The sequence below is a fragment of the Oreochromis niloticus genome, linkage group LG4 (assembly GCF_001858045.2).
Source record: "Oreochromis niloticus isolate F11D_XX linkage group LG4, O_niloticus_UMD_NMBU, whole genome shotgun sequence".
Classification (NCBI taxonomy): Eukaryota; Metazoa; Chordata; class Actinopteri; order Cichliformes; family Cichlidae; genus Oreochromis; species Oreochromis niloticus.
The window spans coordinates 24,080,634-24,098,868 of NC_031969.2; the positions used below are offsets into that span (position 1 = coordinate 24,080,634).

The window sequence follows — 18,235 nt, forward strand, 5'->3', positions numbered from 1 at the left end:
TGTTATCGCAGCAGTTAAACATCAAAAACTGGACTGGATTTTGTGGGATTGTGAGAGCAGCATTTGGGATTGTTGAGACACCCTAAAGAAATGCTTTGTTTTGTTTGTTGTTTTAAAAAAACAGGTTCTTTTTTTATAATAGAGAAAAGAAAAATATGAACGACAAGTGAAAAACTTTGGTTGAAACACAGTGAGTCACTTTCAGATGCGTTTTCCTCTTAAAAATGACCGCAGTCCAAATGGCAGGAAACAGGTGGCATTTGTTCATACTGTATCAGAATGTGCTTATAATGACATCAGAGAGCATTAAAATGAAAAATTACTACACTTCTCTTATGAAGCCCCCCCAGTAAGAGTGAATGAGACGTAGCGTGCAACAGCAGTCTCCAGATGAGTCTTTGCCTGTCTGTGTGCTGCAAAACAGTTTGAACAACCTTGACTCATGCTGTGTCTGCTGATGGTTTACTGGGGTTGGGAAAGATTATGCAATTCTCTCTCAACGCACAAATCTCTATCATCCCTGCTGTTGATGGTGTGGGGAAATTACTTTCTCTAAAGAAAAAGAAGAACAACTTGTGACAAAAAACATCAACTTTGCATCACTTCTTTTAACGTTGACTAAATCTTTCAAGCTGCAATCCCCAAGTGATGGGGTCAACACGTAAACGGACTTCTGGTGTATCTCAAAAGCTTTTGTTCTCACGTTCCTTCTTCAGCTAGGTGTTTAATGGCTGAAAACAGACAAGCTTTATGGACTGGCTGCTCACTGTCAGCGGGTTTATGATGGGATACTGCCCCACTAAAGCTGCCCTACTGCTGTCTCTCTCAGTAAGCCTTTAGGGGAGGGGTCAAGAGCCCTGACCTCACTTCCTGTTGGGGCTCCTCACAAGCATTCCATTGTCTGTGAGAATGTGCATGGGCTCTGGGGACTCTGCACATCTGGCAGCTGTTATTAGCAACCTCCTGTACCCACCCCTAAACCCCCGAAGAAGTGTTCCACATGTGCTCGTGGATGTGTGCCCCAAAACACACCTCAAAACCAGCTCTCTCTGATGTTGTTGTCCCTATTGTACATTTAAGCATTTATTCTCGACAATAGGAAGGCGAAATGCTGGGAAACATGTTTGTGTTCTTTCTTGCAGGGTTTTTTAATAATTGATTGGTGGCTTTCTACAATCTCACTGTTAAAAGCCAGAGATTAGCTTAGTACAAAGGAGCTTGCTTGAATCTGTCTAACTGTAACCTGAACCTCTAAAGTTTTCTGATTAACACATCACACTTTGTTTGTTATTCCAAAACGAGTAGCAGCTTTGCCAGAGGTTTGGGGGCAGACGCATTCTTGTTTGGGATCTGCTTCTAACTGCTCACCTGCTTCTAGGCAGAATTAGAAGCTGCCTTATACACGCCATTTTTTGTATAGAAAAACAAACAAGATAAGATGTGAAGACATCTGGTGAAATTTGAGGATTGTAATAGGTGGGTTTTTGTTACCTGTGACCTTGTTTAGTGTTCATGCAGAGCCAAGTGAACTAACAGCCAGTGCTGAAGAGTAACGGAGAGTACTTAATCTGGTAGTTCAACTATTCATACTTCTACTATACATTTTACTACATGTCCTAACTGAAACCTATTTGACATTTAACAAGTCCTGGTACTTTGTTATTTCGATTACTATTACGTAATGCCCGAAGTATTTCTCGTTTAACACTATCTGTGACCACACACTTGAACAGATTATGTGTTAAAAGGTCAGGCATTTCTGGGTGCTGTCTCAGAGGCATTGTCACCATGAAAATTCCCTAAAATGCCAATATTAACTAATGCCCAGTTCAGTTACTTGGGCAATTGTGCCTGCTGCTATGCCCTCACCTAGACATCAGTGTCTAGAACAAAGGTGATGTATATTATGTACACAAAAGAATTGTTGATATTCATACTCTGTCATTAAACAAAGAGGGTTTTTGCAAGCTTGAAACTTTCGTTTTAGTTAAATTTATCGTAACTGTTTCTTCATTTCTGCATCCACCCCTTTTCTAAGTAGTTTCGAAATAGATTTTTTCTCCATAGAGATAGAACAGTCATATACATCTTACCATCCTACTCACAAAGAAAGAGAATACACACACATATGTATATGTATGTGTGTGTGTTCTCTATATATGTGTTGTCTTCATATACATACATACATACATGCATAACATACATATATATAATACATACATATATATATGTGTGTGTGTGTGTGTATATGTTCTCTTTCTATATATTCTCTCTCTCTATATATATATATATATATATATATATATGTATAGAAAGAGAACATATATATATATAGAAAGAGAACATATACATATATAGAAAGAGAACACACACACACACACACACACATATATATATATATATATATAGAGAGAGAGAGAGAGAGAGAGAGAGACAAATAGATTTATAGATACAGATTTTCAGTTTCTCTATATATCTTAACAGAGACAAACTGAAAATCTGTCTCATACACAGGAAGCCTTTATAGAGGTGAGTTGCCCTGTGTTTGACTTACCAGAACTGAGGTAGTTAGCAGAAGAAGTGACGACTGTACAAAAAGAACACGGCGTATTAACTTTACTACTCATCACTGTAGGTCTTTGTTGTACGGAACCAGAAATGAGTCTATGCAGGTGGGCTAAATATGCTATGTTTCTAATTCTTTGAGCAAAATTACACCAAGGAAGTCCTAGGTATTGAGCCTGACTGCTCTTTGGCAGCACCGTGTGAGACATAGGGGCTTTCCATGCCATGTGTATCAATATCTGATAGCATGTAAATTCCAGCTACAGATGAACTGTCATAACGTCACAATGAAAAAAAAAGAGAAACCATTTTTGTATTCTTTTCCAGTAATGAGCAATCTATTGCTCTGGAAAAAATTGTTGTTAATTATATTTTGTTGTATGTGCTTTAAATTACATTTGATGGGAGTCCTAGTATATATTGTATCTTAAATTTATTTTTTACTTTTTAATTTAGGCACTTTGGTTTACTCATTTTTATTCTGGTATTTAAAGATGTATGTAGAGTTTATTTTGTTTTGTTTTACTCATTATTAGTCTGGTATTGACAGATGTATATAGAGTTTGTTGGTTGCTTTTTGGTGTATTTTTTTTCTTGGCAAAACCTTTGAAGCACTTTGAGCTGGTTGTTTGTCTGAAAGGTACTATTGAAGAATTTTGATTGCAAAGAGAAAATAAATATGGAAAGTCGACCACAAGGGAAAGATCTTGCATCACTTCCTCTTCCAAGAGAGAAAAAAAAAATCTTCCAGACATTAGAAAAAATCACTGCTGATTCCTTCCTCTTTCCTATAAAGATGTTTTACCAATGTGATATGTGTATTTTTTGCATCTTGAATGTTCCTCAGATGATCGGGATCCCGTGATCCAGATGAAAAGGTAGCAGCTCATGTGAAAACAACAAAGGAAATCTGGCACTTCAGTTGCATAACATGAGGACAATACACAATGACTATCTATCTTTAGCTTATAGTGAAGAACACAAAGCTCTAATAATCGCAGCCATTATGAATACAGCATGCAGGCAGACTGCTAGTGGCATATACCTTAGAGCAGGAGTTCTCTTTGGAGTCAAGCAGCTTATCTCTGCCTGCACTCTAAACATCAGACTTAAGTGCTGGCTGTGCCACATGCCTGTGCTGTTCACAGATTTAGAAGAAATCCGTACACCTTCCATTCACTCCCTGAAAACCTGCAGTGTTATCTTACTGCTTATCTCTGGACCATCTAGAAACTTTTTTCCCCCCCGGCACAAAAGAACTTGATCCGCTGTGTGTGCAGGAGTAAAATTTTGAATAACTGTTCAGGTCACCTTGTCTGCTCATGCACAAAGGAAATATAGACCTTGTGTTCCACATTTGATAATGTTTTATATCTGTCAATGTTCATATCTTCTTGGGTGTCATTTAATCCTCTGTGTTTGTGACAAAAACGTTACCAGAATTGTCTTTATTCATATAAAACTACAATATGCCATTGTTCCACCCATGTGCCGCTGTGTCTCTCACATGGGTATAAAGTTACCCTAGTTTTATAGCAAGGTTTAAAAAGCTAGTTCCCATGGTCCAGTTTTGCACTGGTCTGTGTACTGGTTACTATGCTGGGGTATTAGTATTGGATGTCCGTTGTATTCATGATTCACTGGTTTGCTGAGGGAAAAGGTGTTTGTGGATAGTAACATGTGGGGCCCAAACGGTTGGGAGGGGGGTAAGTCATGACTCTTGTGGCTTCCTGCAGATTAGGACGGTGTTTATAGAGCCCTGCTAAAGTACCCTTAGTAAAACACATTCAAATCCACACACTCATTATTAGTCTTTTCCATTAACATTATAACTCAAGCCTGTTTTTAATAGCAGGGGCAGCCAAAGGAGAACTGATGCAACTTTTGTCTGCTTTGTGGCCAAACAGTCAATTGTTGGTTGAAACTGAGGGGGACTGTCTGAGATGTGGAAACAGCACAAAAGTTCAGCATCTGGCAGAGTCAGAGATAGGATCCTTGACATTTAATCTTCAGAGGCTTTGCTAAGGGCACGGTTAAAAATCTGATGTTTTGACCTGAAACCATATGGCAGCCATCAGTGGCAAAGAAGCACAACCCTGACATTTCTTGCTAATTTACTGACTAGAAGTTCAAAAGGTTAGTCATAGTCAATGAACACGTGGGTGTGTTAGTTTTAGAAAATGGTGATATGAGAACAAAAAATCAACTCAGTTTTTTCTCTGTTTACATTGTTATCTGTTTGGAACATGTGATGATAAAAAGATACGTTTTTGCTTTGAGCTGAGATTATTTTAGAAGATGACTTTATGTTTACTATTCTGGGATTCTGTAAATGTGATAAAAACAGATGCTCTCACTCTGCGACCTTGACGTGAGATTCAAAAAAATGCTACGTGACAGTGATGGTAAGTAACACAATGTGTGTGAAAATGTGGTCACAAGAGACAAAGCAAGTCTCTCATTTTTTTGTTCTCCCATGCAGAAAGCCTCTTGCTATGAAAAAAAAAAGCGCAGACAAAACCAATGGAGCGGTACAGTAAACATGTCTATGGAGAAATCACAAAAAAGAATGTTGTGCATAAGCAGAAAGAAGAAGGAAGTGAGGTTGTTTAACGGAGGGTAAACTAAGTTTTCCTAAACCAGGTCAAGCACACACAGAAATTTGGCTATTGTACTGCTGAGACAGGCAAACCAGACTCAGTGATTTAATCCCATGTATTTTTGCTTGAGGCCATACGCTGTGTTTTTGTTGTTTTTGTTTGCCTAAGTGCGTCTGAAAAGGGTGTTCCTCCTGACGCATGAGTCCAAAGGTGCACATTTCTCAAGGAGAAACGGCTCTTTTCCCAAAGGGAAGCTGGCTGCCTGGGTCAATGTTGGAGGTCATCAGATAAGACGGATCAGGGGCAGGCTATTACTTTAATCCAGCTGTTCTCTCACATGACCTTCACCCCTTTAGCTAAAGGTGAGCATTCACAGATCCAAATTTTGTTGTCAAAGTTATAACTTGGCCAATAAAAAAATGATGGTAGGGGAGCAGCAGGAGTCTAAATGTCACACCTCCCTGATACAGCCTGAAGCACCTCTGTCTTTAAAACTGGGACAGACACACATAAACACAAACAGAGCAGGAGACCACCCCAGCCAGACAATCACAGAGACATGAGAAAAAAATCAAAGTTTGAGAAGGGATCATGACAAATCTGTAAATTTCTTGTAACACTGCAAAACAAAGGAGGTAGTTAACAGTTAGATAAAGCAGGGCATTGTTGAATGATGTCTTTTTATTGTCCTTTTTTTAATAGTAGCACTCTTTAAATCACCTTTGAACCAGGGAGAAAACCTCAGAGATTTATTGACTCCACACCATTGCCTCCCCTGTGTCTAAGCTCTACACACCACCCGGGAAGTGGTGCTTTGATCAGCACACTGCACGCATTCTTCCCATCATCATCTCACTTCCCTCCCCGGTGTTTATTATTGGCTGCAGCTGGAACACCTCAAGTCGCTCAGACCTCACTCCATCAGGGTCGCACTGACAAAATACAGCTCAACAAAGCTGGAATAGCTCACCTCTGTTTGATTTGAACTTTCGTTAGAATATAAAGTCCAAGTCAAACTACTGAAAGGGTCTGTGGAGTTTCACAGCAAATGATTTGTTTACGTCTCCCTGTAAAGCATCGCTTCTCTGTTACAATAAGCCATCAGAATATGATAGGGGAAAAAATGATGGATGACGTATGAATGGAAACAAACAGAAAACAGGTTGGAGAATCCATCCATCCATCCATTTGTCCATAAATGCCTTTAAAATTCCCATGAAAACTGCTGCATTGACAGCATCTGTATTGCTGATTTTACAGAGGAAGGTAAAATTATACTTGGAAAAATATGAAGAAGAAGAAGAAGTTAAACACAATACAGTCTGAAAGCAACACAGAGACTAAACAGTGGTGTGAGTGTGTGTGAGAGGAAAAGTACGGTACATAAATCAGGATTTCCTTGACAAATGTGTGTGTGCGGACTTTAAATGTTTTGATCACAATGGAAATAAGCAGCAGCAAAGCAGGCTAAAATACAGTCTGTCTACGTTAACACACAGTTAACACAACTCTGTGGTTAAAACTAGACGTTAAAAAACCTGCTACTTTTGGCCCTCCTCCAGTTGTCTGAGGCATCTTCTAGAAATGATGATGCCATTTTCCAGTGAAATTATTGCTCAGTTAACTGTGGATTCACACCTGTTGATCTCTAATCAGTTTCCATGGTAACTCCAGGTAACTCCTGGATAAGAAGATAAGGAGCTGATGTAGTTTATTATTTTAGTTTATTTAAAATTTCCATTTCTATTTTGGTCTAGTTAGGCTTGTTTACAGTCCAGCTCCAGGTGACAGCAAGCAAATATTGCTATAAACTGATATGGATCAGTTAATGGCTTTTATTCATAGTAATGTTTAACGTTTGGGTGACGGCTCAAAGACAGAGAGAGGATAAAGAGGGACAGAAAGCAAGAGAGAAGAGATGAATCTACATGTAAAAGACCTTTAATTCCCATAACATGGCCATATGGCCAAATATGGATATGACTGATCTTCACTTGTTTTAAATTCTTTTTTGCTTTTGAATGAACCATTTAATTTTACAGATGAGCAACAAAAAAAAATGGCTCGCCTGGAGTCTGTGACACAAAATGAGAATATCATCAAGTATACGTGACTGCCTAAAAAGGAAGTCTTTCTGTCTGAGTCATTTCACAACTCTGAATATTTTTTAACGGCAATTTTTTTTTTTTTAACAGAACCCATCTCGCGTAACATTCTGTTCACTGCAACACTGATCAGTCACTCAGAATGAGTTGACATGTATGCAATAGTCTTTCCTGTTATGTTAAAGAAGTTAACTTGCTGTTGGTTTTTGAGTACACAATGTTTGGGATAACAAACAAAAGTACTTTTCAGGAAGTTAAAAAAGGAAACGGCACTGAAGCCAACAGACATGATGCCCTCACTTCTCACATCCCAGTTCAAAATTATTTGTCACACTACAGAAAATGTAATAAAAGTAGTGATTAAAGAGGAGTTCCTTGACCCGCAGCACTTTTTCTAATTCTTCAATCTGTTTTTTGTTGTAAGTCAAACAAAATTAAGTTGTAGATATTAATTTTGGTGCCCGTTAAATTATGTACAGGTGACATATGTTGAGGGTGACACCTGCAAGTGGTTAATAATTTGTATTTATAATATTTTTTTTTAAATAGATGCAAGTTAAAAATTGCTGTAACATTTTGTTCAGATTGACCCACCTGGAAGGACGAGATGGGGTACATACAGAAATGTACACGTACACATGTTTTAAACATTACAGAAAGATTAAAAGCACTGCAGTGGAGGCACAATATAAATAATACTTAAAAGGATCATTAACTGTGGTTAAAGAATCAACATACTTGCTTAAGAATTGGCAGATCTTCCCACATACAGTACAGTAACTCATAACTCAATTATCTCTAAGCTAGCTAATGACATCGAGCCATCACTTTTTCCCTGCCGAAGTCCAAGATGAGGCATGATGACTAAAGTACGACACCTTCGCTTCAACTTCCCCCTGAAGGAGCTTTCACATGATGATGACTGTTAGCTCATGCTGCTGCTTGCCAGCTGGTCTGGTTTTGCTTGCACATGTGTGAGTCATTTTCACTGCACAGTGAAATAAAGAGACTGCTGCATCATTATCTAATCACCCTGCAGGTTTGATTGGGACAGCGTACACTGTGAAGAACAAAAAAAAAAAACCACTCCTTCAGGTCGTTGAGGTGGATCATGGGAAATGCAGAGTCAGAGACATTTAAGTATTAAAATGTGTAATTTGGCAACATTGCAGCTGCCACAGAGAATGCTCCATAAAACTGACGAATATCGCTGCTGGATAACAAAAAGAAAATCTGGCTTCAATTAACAGCTCGCACAAACTCTTCTGTGACTGGCAGTAATCTCGCTAACCTAAAACAGATTGATTTAGGCATTCTTCCTGATCTGAAAGCACCACCAGGACCAGTGTTTTTGTTCAACTTGAATAACACTATACAGCCAGACTCTCAGATTTTTTTATCCTACTGTCTCTTACCAACCGTGGGACTCTAACCGCTATGTCGAAGAACTGTTTCATTTCCAGATCTCTCCTTTAAATCTTCAGGTGAATCTTACATAATGATTCACACCACTGGCGTTAACTACTTCTTGTAGCACGGGCAGGCTTTAACATGCAAGAGAAAATGTTGACTCTGAATACTCACTTTTTCTGAAAACATGGATTTGATGGCCTTGTAAAATAGTGCTCTTATCCTGGCTTCAGACCAGTCTTGCCCCCTTACCCCTTCCTCAGTCAACCCCTCCGCCCCCATCTGAGCAGCCCCGAATTCCAGGAAAACTTGCAGCAAAGTTCTGGCTCACATTAATCACAGTTCCACTCCCTGTAGAGCACAGAGGGAGAGACATCACCCCCTTCCCTTTCTGTGACCCCCTTCAGCTTCACACACCCACCTTTGACTGTTTTGATGCAGCCCAAAGTAGGAGATGAGAACTTCCTCCCGTTTTACCACAACCTCAACAGGTCTCTGTTTCACTTTGAGTATCTCACAATCTGCTGAGATCTTAACAGCCCCATCTGTCACACCACTGTGGTGTCAAAGTCATGCTGCGTCAGTCAGTCTCTCTGCTTTATTTACCTGTTAGTTTTTCTGCATGTGGTCGTATTGTCGTTAAGTCTTTATTGCATGCAATCCACAACAATGGTGCTAGCCAAGTCTCACGGGCTGCTACCTCCTACCAGTTGTTTTATGGTGAACAAACAAGGCAAAGCGTGACTAAAATCCCCTACAGAGGATCCGCTGGAGGGAAGCTCATGTTGCACAAATTTTACACTGAACTGAAAAGGGCATAGCTAGGAAATGTGTGCTGGGAAAATGTTCCATGACACAACACAGTTTTGTGAGAAAAGAAAAAAAAACCACATGTTACGCAACCACCGTTTTACACTGCTAATAGAAAAGATTTTTATTGATTGGCCTGTGTTTATGCCTAAAAGGAGTGTGTGAGTGCAACGCTGCAGCCCAACCCGTTCCAGTGATAGACCTGTCTCTGCATGCCCATTAGATGCAGGCGAACTGATTAATACACAGGATAGTGTTCTCATCTAAAGAAGTTATACATCCCAGGGCTGTGTTTCTGGGACAATATGGTCAAGATCTCTGACGGGAATTCAGAGCACAGCTCTCATGAATAGCACATAAACAGAGAACATCCGTAAACAGTTTAAAGGACTCGTTTGGACTTTGTTCCAAGACGGTGGGTGGGAAGGAGGGATTCAGAAAGGGGACCGAGACAGAAGGCCAAGAGAGTGAAGCACTGCAGCTGATATTCCCTCTATGGCGGCCTGGTTGGGAGGAGCAACATCAAGCTGCCTCTGTTCTCCTTTGGGACGTTCTGCCTGTACAAACAAACCGACCCCAGGCCTCTGGTCTAATGGGAACCAGACCTGCTCGAGGACCAAATCTCCTATTTTTTTCTTTCCTTTTCTCCCCCCCCCCTCTCTACAACCAACGCTCCGTTGACACGCACTCCAGCTGAAGGACGCACTTCAATTATTCTAAACAGACCTGAAACAATTTCCCTTCCCTTTATCAAGCTTTCCCACACAGCAATTTTACATGACATTCCAAGTTTGTACATCAACGCTGACCTTCTTGATCCTCAAGGAACCAGATTCCAGTGACCTGTACTTATCACTGCAGACACACTTTCTCTCACTTTTGCATACTTTCTTTATCACTCTTCCCCATTCCCTCTCTCTGTGTGTCAAATGTGTGCACACAGAGCTTCCCATGCATCTGTTTGCAAAAACGTCAGTCTTTTTGACAAAGTGTGAGTACATTTCTGCACCCAAGTAAATGCATAACTAGAGATTTCCACCAAATGACGAAAGCATAGGCTTAGAGGCACCAAGGTGATGTGTTAGCTGCTGTATGAAAGAATGTCATCCCTGGCTACAAAGTCTGAATGTTCTCACTGTTAGGGTTCAGAGTTTATCAGTGAATGTCCTCCCAGTCTCACTGGTGTCTCTATCTGAATGTTCTGTTTTACCAAAGTATGAATACTGGCACAGAGTCAGACGGGGAAAAAAAGGCTCTTAAAACACATAGAGCCTCCACATTGACAGCACATCTGATTCAAAGAGGCCTGATTGTGATACGGCCTGGTGACAGTGCTCCTAACAGACATGTGGAGCTGTTTAAATTGCTTCATTTCATCACTATAGTCTCCTTCCTGCACGATAAGGCTGGGATAAAAAATCCAACACTTCCTTCTGTTTTTAATTTTTCTTTTCTCTTTAAGTCCACATACAATCTGTAGTCAGGTCACTAACGCCAAGTGCATAGAAAGACGGCAGATTTTGTTGACAAGAATGAACCGTGTCTGAAGATGTGGAAAAAAACTCACAAACACTGGATATGACTGTTCAGCTCTGTCTTCCTCCCACACATCTGGGCACAAACCCGTCAATGTCCCTCAGGCAAAGATCGCTGATGAACTGAGCTGTCTTGCTGCCCAGTTCACAGTCATTCAACCCCACCGCCCCCTGACAAAAACGTGTGCAAACACTCATGCTCAATCCACACCCTTACATTTGATTTTTGCCCGGTCTTGTGAGCTGCTCTGGGCTTCTCTCTTTCTCCATGGGATTGCTATGGGATTTCTGGCAGTGTTTACTTCTTTGTGCTCTACAAGCCTGGAGCGGCCAAGCCCAGGCATACACGCACTTCTATGGAAGGGTAATGTTTTTCTGCACTGTCAGCACAAAGTGTTAACAAACGTGTTGCAACTTATGGTTCTGTGTAAGCATGTAGGAGTCAGAGTTATATACAGGATGTGAAACAAAAACCACTCAGATATTGGGGTCACTTGGAAATGTTCTCATTTTCAAAAGAAAACTGAATTGCTTTTCAGCACATATCAGCTCATGAACCATAAACGGCTAATTTTCAGCAACCATTGTAACATCCTGTGTCATGTTCTATCATCACAAGTTTCAGCTGGTGTTTACAAAAGCTATCATTTTAGCTACTTTGTGTCTGCAGCATCTAACTTTGTGGGTTTGAATACAGGCTGAATCAGTGAAAGGGAAAAAAGAACTTTCACCTGAATTGTTGCTTTAACAAATAAGGCCAGCTAATTAACAATTAATTTCATACAACGGTGTGTACTGTTCCTATCACACACACACACACACACACACACACAAAAAAACCCCACAAACAGCTTTAAAACAGAGCAGAGAGAGAAATAGGAGGATCCCAAGAGAACAAAACATCTGTGTCTCTAGTTTGGTAAACATAGCAAGTCTACTTTGTTTGATGGTAGTCGCATAATGCCAGGGCTAATGTCAGCAACAAATTAATAGATGCTGGCTTTGTGAGCAAAGCTGCAAAAAGAAAATATGTATCAGAAAGCAGTTCATAACTGAAAAAAGATTAAATGAGCAAAAGAACAAGCACCAACAATATATTAAGCCCACCTGCTTAATACACCTACTGTGTATTGTGAATCTTCCCCCTGTGCTTCCAAAGCATCTCTGACATGTCAGGACATGGACACAGGACCCCTGAAGGTGTCGTGTAGCGTCTGGCACCATGACTTTGGCAGCAGGTCTGTGGGATACAAGCTGGGGCCTCTGAGGATCAGGCTTGTTCAAACATATCCCTCAGATACTCAATCAAACTGAGATCAGGGGGAATTTGGAGGCTAGATCAATGCCTTGAGCAATCTGTCATGAAACATAATCTGTTCTTCAGCAGGTTTCTTTGGTAATGTTTAGGTGGGCTGGACATGCCTGCAATGATTTTTACTGTTGTTGCTGTGCTCAGGCTATGATTATCACTTCTCATTCGTATTTCGTGGCGTGCGTTTGTGAACCTTTGTGATTGGATGATACAGCTCCAGGGCATATTTAATTGGTGTCTCATTGATCTGCTGTTTTCATGTACTCACGTGTCATGTAGTCCTGTTACATGAAATAGAGATGGGTCAATGCATTAACGCTATCAGGGTCTGAACATTTTAAAAGTTTGTTTGGGGACTATATAGTTGTTTAGATGCTGTTACATTGTAATAAAACACTGTAATGTGACTGCCAGCTTTTACAATATCCATAAAACACACTGAATGAACGATATGTTGAAATCTTGCAACATAACCACAAAGTAATAGTGCCTTATGGTATTAGTGATGACACCAGGCGGGTGTGTCTAGGCAGGAGTTAATGCCATACTTGTTTATATTCTCACTGATGTAATTTGTTGAGGCAACACAACTTTGGCAGGAAGGGACTGACAAACAGTCAAGGTCATTGACCCAGTTCAGGGAAAAAGCCACCAATCAGCTGTGTGTCCCTGATGTTTCAAATTAACGATTAGTTCTTGATATAGGACAGTAGATGGGGCAACAGGGCTGTCTTTGTCTGTTAATGATCACACAGCACTATGACCAATAATGGTTAACCACACATAACATCTTACACCATTTTTTGAAACCTCCTTCCTCTTCTCGTCTTTCTTTTTTAATGTGAGCTCTTCCTCTATATTGTTCCACTGCCACGTTGAAACTATTCCGAGTTTGGGAAGTAGAGACACCTGGATGTAGCCCCCCCCCCCCAGAAAACGTCTTTCTTCCAGGGTAGGTACGCCAAAGGCTATGGCCATGTGATGACAATGATGATGTGGCATGGTCTGATAGTGAGAAAGTATTGAGCGTGGGGACTCCACACCCCCGTGGCCTCGCAATGCTCCCCTGTCCTGAATCAAATACACAGAGATGTGTGGGATTACTCTCACAGGAGGCACTTGAACCCTTTGACTTCCTGCCCGCTCATGAGGTCACTGGTCTCAGTGGGAGTGTCTGTGAAATGCATGCTCAATAACAGCCGACTGAAGGCAAGAGAGACCAGAAGGAGGAACAGGACGTGCTGTGAAGGGAGAGGAGTGAATGACAGGTTAGTGGGGGAGGTAGAGAAGGAGGATGAGTGGGGGGGAAACGACCATCCAGGGTCTGTCTATAACGAGCCTGAGGCTATTGGCAGCAATAGCATGTGTTATGGAGAGGACTCAGTTCTCTCTTAAAAAACTGGACGAAGGGGGTGGGGGTGGGGGTGCGAATGCTGCGCAGCCAGGAAAAATTCACAAAATAACAAAAAAAAAAGTTCCTCAGCTGTCTGACAAAATGGTCTGTTTTTCATTAATATGGGCAAGTTGCTATTTTGAGGCAGAGCTTCCATGTAAAATATGACCTTAAGTTTTAATCTGTTGGGTGCAGATAAAGATCTGGACTCTATTTGCTAAACACGCTGCATCAGCCTGAGGCTGGTCTCATTTGTGACCAGCCTTTAGCAAGCCTCGTGACAGCCTGTTATGCTTTCTACGTCCATCATGTGCCACAGTAAAGCCATTTTGCGCTTATAACATGGTACAAGGGCCGATAACGTGTGGTATCATGTGCTGGTCCCTGACAGCTTGCTTGTCTCTCACTGGCTCCCAGCTAATATTAGAGCAGCGCTGATTAAAGAGGGCTGATTTTGGTCCCAGTGAAGGCCAAAGTACTTAAAGTGGCAGCATCGAAGTGCTGTGAGGCGAACAAGAGTGAACACCTGGTGTCCAATGCCTGCAGCTCGAAAGGTAAGGTTTGAGGAAGGAAGGGAGGGGGCTGATGATGATCTTATATACAAAGCCAGCTTGTTTGAGACCAGGCTCAGATGGAGCTGCTCTGCCAAGGGTCCAGGGCTCTACATCCTGCCGCGCACTGAAAGACCCAGTCTTCAAATAAGTCGCACGAACAAAGAGCCATACAGGCTGTAAGCACCCATAAGCAACCCCATACACACATAGAAAGAGTACACTGTACTTCTCTATCTCCTTTGTTTAGTTTTTACTGTTTGCAGAGCCACCCATTCAGCTCTGAGTATTTCTCAAGAAGTCCCGGTTTTAAAATCTAACTCACAAATCAGTGCAATTAAGTCATTCTCTGCAAAACACACATACACACAAACACACTCACTCCCTCGTCATCGTCTCCCCATGTTTCACCCTCGGGCAGCAACTGCGTAATGCCTTCCAGATGTTGGGATGCTGTATTCTCTGGCCTACCAAACCTTGGAAGTCAGTGCCCCTCTCTCATGGTGTTAATGGTGCCCAGGAGGCCTTTGAGGGGGGAAGGGAGGGGAGTCACAAGACCTTTCAACCTCCTATAGAGAATACAAAAAAGACCTCAGGATCCTTTCCCTTTCACAGGGTAATCGGTCAACTGTCTTCTCTTTGCATTGATCAGCAGGGTTTCAAATGGAATTCCTGATGAGAAACCTGGGTGTGGTTTAAAAAGACATCCCAGTAACAGTGGAGGCAGGAAGGTGTGCTTACAAACAGGATAGCAAAGTCCTCTGCAGCTGTTCTTTCTCCAGATGGGTAGTGGTGGTGAACACTATTAGATTTCATATATCAGCTTCCTTGGGCTGAGTATCTTGTGTCAGCTGCTCCTTGTCAACTTATTGCAAACCTGCCGTATTATTCCTTTTTCTGAGTCTTAATAAATGAGTCTCCGGTATAAAAAAATCAATGGCTACTCTCTTGAGTTAGCTTGTGTTACCATCTTTCCATTTCTCTCTCCCTATGAGCCTCACTAAATGATCTTCTGTCACAGTCTCAGTTTTATGTTCCATACTTTACTCCAAGCTGAATGGCCAATCATTGGGGTCCTATCTATTTCGTAGTACAGACCATAAAACAGTATAAGACATGGTAGACAGCCACAGTCCCTCTGGGAATATCTTTTAAAAACAATATTAAAACCAGTGTTGGAACGTTTCCAGTCATGGTTATTCATTTATGTTCTTTTACTATGGAGGTTTGCGGTGATTGGATGATGAAAAGCAACTATCAGGGATGCAGGACAACTTCCAAAGATGGCTTTGGGGTGTTTCTGTTATCCTGGCAACTTGCACCATATAAAGGATAGACCACTCAAACGCACCAGCATGGCTCGGGCAAAGGGTGCAGGCCCGAGATCCCCAGACTGAAACCAAAAGAGGAGTGAGTGAGCTGAAGCGAGAGGAAAAAAGCTCCAGGCCGAGGATCTCTGTGAGAAAGTGTCCATCTGCAGCACACGCTGGAAACGACCCAAAACAAACAGGTTAAAATTAAACCACAGAGTGAAAGCCAATCTGTGTGTTTAACGTTCTTACAAACAGAGGATTACCGTGTTACCATTTCAAAGGTCTGAGAAATTGTCAGTTTTGTGGTTTATCCCACCACAATACAACCAATAATCTATGTAGCAGCTCCACCGCTGGCTGACGCACAGCGAGATAGGGCATTATGGAAAAAGATAGAACTAAAAAGAAAGTAAAAGGTCACAAGTAGGAAGGTCTTCAAACTTTGGCATTCTGTTTAATTATTAAAAACCACTTCTTAAAAACTAGAATGATAAATTCTCCTGCTATAATTTACAGCATAACATGTTCAACTTTTACAGTACAGTTACTGTAATAACTGCAGGTATGAGTTCCAAAGAAAAGCATATTTCTTACGCAGAGATAAAATATGAATACAAATCAAGCCAAAGCTTGCAGATCCTTTCTTTAGACTTTGACATGGGTCATGAAGCTGCTTGAGATGTGAGCTTTTCCCACTAACTGCACTGCATGTATCAGCAGGTTGACTGATATTTTTGCCATTTTTGGATGATAATGTAACATTTCTCGATGTAGAAACACAGAGGCTCTGTCTTTGCATCTTTTTAATCTGACTAACGGGCATCCCGTGTTTCTAACCAGTTGATTCTGACTTTCCTAATTGGGTTTGGGCTTTGTTATGAAAGCATGTGGTTGCTGTGGTTGCCACCGCAGATGTTTCCCAATTCCATATGTACTGCATTCCCCTCCTCCACCTTTTTCAAAAGCCATGTCAGCCCCACAAGTTACTGCACAGCCATAGGGGATCAAATTTGTTCAGCTGCTAAGGACAAAGTGTGTTTCTGAGCTGTGGTGATTTGACACTTTGCTGCCATCTAGTGTTGACTAATGGGTCTGGATTTAAAGTTGTGTCTTCCGATAGTATTGTAAAACAGTGGAAAATCATTTATAAATGAGATAACTGTAGCCATTTGTTAAAAAATAAATCTAATATTTAAGGTGTGATTCACAATGAAGACATGTAAAGTACTGGAGTATATTTTGTTGGCTGTGGCTCAAGAGGGAGCCAGAGATAAAGGGACTAAAGTGAGCTGGTTAACAGATATTCAGTAGAGATTCAGCAATAATAAAATAAACAGATAAAAATTCACATGCAATATAGTGCAAAGATATTGAGGAACTCCTCTTTTCATTATTTTTTGCTCTCAAAGTTTTTCTTTTTCGCTTTTTCTGACCATTTTCCGTGGAATGTTTTTTTAAAACCTAACATTGACCCATGAATCATTTGAACATAAAAATGGCAGTTAGGTAAAGGAATGAACCAGGTTTGTGTTTACACATAAGAGAAAACTTAGCCAAGAATCAGTTTTAAATTGCATCTTTTGTTGCAGCTTGTTGCAGCACAAGCTGTTTGTTCCAATTGTTTTTGTTTAATCTACAAAAAAAGAAAAAAACAGTTTGACAGCTGAAGCCTCATCAGAAATGGTCTCAGTGAAAGGTTGCCGGCCAAGAAGCCATTCTTGAGGAAGGGAAACTGGGGGAAAAATTACATTGTGTGCCAAATTACAAAACAACTGAGATGAAAATCAGTAGCAACAGGTCTTATGGAATGATGAAGCCATATTTGAAATTTGTGGCTCAAATAATTGTCAGTATCCACAGAGGAGGTCGAGACAAATGTACAACAGTCCTAGCAAGCAAGCTACTTTCAGCTGCTGCCCTGTCACAAGAGGCTGCCACAGCAGATAGCTCTGCATATTTGGTATGACAGATGCCTGACGCACACAAAGACATTTTTTGTCTCCAGCTGGAAGTCATCTGTAAAACACAGTGGAGAATCAGTATGATTTAGATCCACCGTGCAATACCATCTGGAAAACATTTGATTTATACCAACTTCATTTTTCAGCATGACAATGTTCCCAAACACAATGCCAGTGGAGTAAAAGCATACCCGGAGAGCAAAACACACAGTGGAACACTATCAGTCATGGATTGGTCTCCCCAGAACCCAGACCTCAACATTAAGGAAGCAGTGTGTGATCACCTTGACAGAGAACGGAACAAAAGGCAGTCAACATTCAAGAAGAGTGAAAGTCCTTGCCTGGAGAAGTATTCCTGAGAACTACTTAAAGAAATTAAAAGAAAGCTTGATTAAGTGAGTTCAGGCTGTGTTGCAAAATAAAGACAATCATACCAAATATTGACTTTAATGCTTGCTAGAATTATACAAACATTGGTTTTATTTACCTTATATATTGCATTTAGATGTATGTTTGCACATATTTTAGTGAATCGCTCCAACTTTTTCCCATTTTTCTTGAAAAATATAAAGAAATAAATGGAGACTCAAGACTTTTTTGCAGCAGTGTTCCCCATTCTCCTTGTTTATGCATCTGAACCCATAAAACATATCTGTTGCTGGAGAATATCATGCCAAGGG

At 40.8% G+C, this 18,235-nt stretch overlaps 1 long non-coding RNA gene across 1 annotated transcript; it reads left to right on the plus strand.

The window, feature by feature from the left end:
* Positions 1-13,437: 13,437 nt before the first annotated feature.
* On the plus strand, positions 13,438-17,765 carry LOC112846609 (uncharacterized). The gene is made up of 2 exons (XR_003219660.1): positions 13,438-13,605; positions 17,702-17,765. It is a non-coding gene; the product is annotated as an uncharacterized LOC112846609 (long non-coding RNA).
* The last annotated feature ends 470 nt before the right edge of the window (positions 17,766-18,235 follow it).